Here is a 4,867-nt window from a genome sequence, read left to right on the forward strand (position 1 = left end):
CATGCCCACTCTATTAGTGTTAAATATTTAGCTTGTATTACTAAGTATTTAAATGCATGAACATTAAAATTTTTTGTTTCATTGTAACATTGTCTTGTTAAATACTTTTGATAATATTATTCAATCCATACTAAAAAATAGTTTGATTAAAATAATAAATTTAATTGTAATTTGAAGTATATTTATATTAATGAAATAATTTGGTTTTATATTAAAAAAATTGTAATAGGTTTGGGGTAGGATGTGATAGATTAACACGATGTAAAGATTTGCAGAATGGGACCCTGTGAAACCCTAAGGGGTGGGGATGGGGCAAGGCAATTTGCCCCACTATGTGGGGCTGGCTAGAACAGGGTAAGATAAAACCATGCGAGGTAGGGGTGAAGGCCCCATCCTTTGGCCCTGCCCTGCCCTATTGCTATCCTTGAATTGCGATGAGTGTTCTTTATTCTTATTTGATTTTTTTTTTTTTTAATATAGATAGAATTTTATTCTTATGTCAACTTCACGGCAAGTGTTCTTTATTCTTTTTTGAAAATAAGAGACTTTTGTCTGATAAGACTTTAACTAGTATGTTAATCCCAAATCTTTTTATCATTTGCCCAAGATATCAATTAACTTTTTTCTAAGTGAGATTGGATCAAAGATCTCATATTAAAGAGACAATTAAAAAAGGTGAAACTACACTATTAGTTCATGAAGTTTACTCTGTGTACGCAATTGGTCCCTCAAGTTTTTAGAATAAGCAATATAAGTCCTTCTATTAACTTCCATTAGTAGTGTTGTTTACGTAGCTAACATAATAATTACCTATCATTTTTTAATGACATGACATTTCTTTTTATTTAAAAATTACAAAATGAATTTACATGTAAGAAACAATTTGACACGTTTCAATTCAAATCTTAATCCTAACCCGGTACCAAAATAAAACTCATTTGCAATCTGATTCATAAACCCATGAAAGAGATAAGGGGGAGAGAGTGATTGAACAAGCCCAAGCCCTAGCCGTTGTTGGCGACACCACTGCCCTCTGCCAAAGAAGAGGTTAAATTAAGCCTTTTTTTAGAAGAAGGTTAGATTAAGCCTAAACATGATAAATCAAATACTTTTTGATAAACTTCTTGCAAAGGCTTATAGCTTATAGTTGGGTTGTCGGGCAGTATATATTCCATCTCAGTGAACTAACTATTCCACCATTGTAAGTTTCTTAAGACCTTCTCCCCTCTCCTTGTGTGTGTATGTTAAAAATATTTAGTATTCTCAAACGAAAAAATAGTAGGTAATTCCCACATTGGAAAATGAGTGTGAGTTAAAGAGGTTTAAAGCTTGCGCTGTATATTCAAGAGTTGACTCTTTTGGATATACATCACTGTAAGTTTCTTTAAGACCTTCTCCCTCTCCCCGTGTGTGTGTGCTAAAAATATTTAGTATTCTCAAAAAATATATATATATATTCAAGGGAATTTTATCAAAAAAAAAAACTATTCAAGGGAAAAAAGAAAAAGAAAAAGAAATAAATAGCATTAAATACATTCTAGAGAGCACTTACTATATTATCAAAGATGTAGCCACTGGACATTTGGGAAGCGTAAGAGTAAAAAGATTGAAGAAGAAATACACCATGATCTGCGGATTAACAATAACAATGGTGGATGTCTAAGAAGAAATAGGCCACTGTCTCCAATGGAGGGCAGCAGCGTTGTTGGTGGCGGCTAGGACTTGGGTTTGTTCAATCACTCTCTGGGCTTGTGAATTAGATTGAAAATGAGTTTTATGTTGGTATCGAGTTAGGATTATGATTTGAATTTAACAGGTCAGATTGTTTCTTACGTGTAAATTCATTTTGTAATTTTTAAATAAAAAGAAATGCCACGTCATTAACATAATGACTTATATTACTTATTCTGAAAACTTGAGAGACTAATTGTGTTCACTTGAAACTTAAGAAACCAATTACACACGCAGGGTAAACTTGAGAGACCAATATTGTAGTTTCGCATTAAAAAAATACTTTAACAATTAGAACTAACTGAACCCTGTGAACAATTAAAAAAATGACAAACTTTAGCCACAAAATTGGTTATAGTCTAAGACTGCAACCTTACTCAATATATATATTTTTTTATTTGAGGTAAATTTTAACAAATCTACCATTAGATTACATCTTCTTCTTATATCCTCTATGGTTGCAAAATTTATAAAAAAAATTAAAAATCAATAGTTATGTCATCAATAAATTGTTTAAATTGTAAGTTTTCGTAGTTTAAAATTATGCATAAAATATAAACTTATAAATTATATAGTAAATAATATTCAAATGACACAAAATTTGACATATGTACTAAGAGCGTAAAGAACATGCAATTCAATGGTTAGATTTTCAAATTATATAGTAATGTTTATTTTATTGAGTTAGGTTGTAGGCTAAGGCTACAGCTAATTTTAAGGCTACAGCTAATTTTGTAGCTAAACTTTATTCATAAAATAAACATTATTACGTATTTTGAAAATGACAAAATTTAGCGACAAAGTTGGTTGTAACCTAAGGTTATAATCTTACTCAATAAAATAAATATTATTATATATTTTAAAAATCTAATCGTTGAATTGTATGTTCTTTATGTTTTTAATACACATGTCAAATTTTGTGTCAATCAGATATTATTTATTATATTATCTATAAACTTATATTTTTACATAATTTTAAATTAAAAAAACTTGAAATTTAAACAATTTATTGATGACATAGCTATTGATCTTTACTTTTCTATAAATTTTACAAGCATAGAGAATATAAGAAGAAGATGTAATCCAATGATGGATTTATCAAAATTCACCTCCAACAAAAAGATATTGAGTAAGGTTGTAACCTTAAGTTACAACCAATTTTGTAACTGAACTTTACCCTTTTGAAAATCTAACTATTGAATTGCATGTTCTTTATACTCTTAATACACATGTCAAATTTTGTATCAATCATATATTATTTACTATATGATCTATATTCTTATATTTTATACATAATATTAAACTACAAAAAATTGAAATTTAAACAATTTATTGATAATATAACTATTGATTTTTAATTTTTTAGAAATTTTGCAAGTATGGAAGATATAAGAAGAAGATGCAATCTAACGATGAATTTGTCAAAATTCACCTCCAATAAAAAAAAGGCGTAAATGCATTTTTGGTCCTTATATTTTGGGTCATTTCTCGATTTAGTCTATAAACTGATTTTGCTCCTAAGTTAGTCATTGATTTTTTAAAATCGTTTTTAAAATGGTTCCTGCCGTCAACCCAGTTATGGAAAATGCTGAAGTGGCAAACAGATTTTACTGTTCACTAATATGGCTAATAAAATAAAAATAAAATATATTTAACATTTTTTAAATGCCATGTCAGCATTTAAATTAATAAAAAAAACCAGCTAAGAAATTTTAAAAAAAATTAAATTAAAAAAAACCTAAAATCTAATTTAAACTAAAATCATTTCTTAAAAAATAAAAATTCATAATCGTTTTAATTCTTTTTGCTTTTGCTTTTGGTTAACCTCATAAGCTTAAACCCATAAATTGAGATGAACATCAAACCCAGAAATTTACATGAAATCCAAAAAATGAAGTGAACATCGAACCCATGAATCAATATCAAACAACAAACCCAGAAAAATTACATCAAACCCGCAAATTTACAACCCAGAAATAAACATATAGAGAGATCAAGCAACAAACTCACTGAGATGAACAACCCATAAACCATAAGCAGCTCCTTATTTCAGTCATCAACAAATCCAGACCTCAAAATCTCTGCTTCGGTCATCCACTTCGTCAATGGCCAGATCTAAAAGGTCACACTGAGTCACTGAATTGCAAGGCCAACAATGATGGCTTTCGTGACTTGATTTCAATGAGCTCGGTCTGGGCTCACCCATTTCATGGCTTTCATCTCTTCAGAAGCACCACTTAAGACCCACAACTAGCAACGTGATTAGCTGTCGTCACCGTTTCCTTCTCCATGGCCACATCGATCGCCATGGCCACAACCCACCCCTACTGAAACCCAGCCTCTCCAACCAAACCCAGCCATCTCCATCTCCATCTCCATCTCCAACCAAACTCATAATCCAAGACCCATGGATTATTGATCTCCACCCTAACCATCGATCTCCACCTCGACCACCCCAACCACACCGATCTCCACCTCGACCACCGATCTCCACCTCCATTACCGACCACCCCACAGAAAACTAGAAAAACCTAGAGATTAGAGAGTCGGGTTTAGAGAGAGAGAGAAAATGTCAGAGATTAAGAAAGAGAGAGGGATTGAAAGTTTGAACAAAGAAAGATACAAACATAAATACGCACCAAGAGACAAAAAGAAAGGATCTGAAAAAAAAAAGGAAACGAAAAGAAGAAAGATACATACACAAACACAGAGAAAGAGAGGATCTGAAAAAGTTTTTGCTTTTTTTTGTTTTTGATTTTGAATTTTTTCAATTTAATTTTTTAAAAATTATTTTAAATTTTTTATTAATTAAAATGTTGACTTTTCATTAAAAGGTTGACATGGATGCTGACGTGGTATTTTTTAATATTATTTTATTAGCCACGTCAGCAAACGATAAAATCCGTTTACCACTTCAGTATTTTCCGTAACTGGGTTGACGGCAGGGACCATTTTAAAAACGATTTTAAAAAATCATGGACTTACTTAGGAGTAAAATCAGTTTAGAAATGAAATTGAGAACTGGCCAAAAATGTAGTGACAAAAATAATATTTACGCCTAAAAAAAAATTGGAGTAGGGTAAAAAAATTCTTTAAAACCCATTTAAAAAAAAATTAAAAAAAACAAGGGATTTTT

The sequence above is a fragment of the Quercus lobata genome, chromosome 10 (assembly GCF_001633185.2).
Source record: "Quercus lobata isolate SW786 chromosome 10, ValleyOak3.0 Primary Assembly, whole genome shotgun sequence".
Taxonomy (NCBI): domain Eukaryota; kingdom Viridiplantae; phylum Streptophyta; class Magnoliopsida; order Fagales; family Fagaceae; genus Quercus; species Quercus lobata.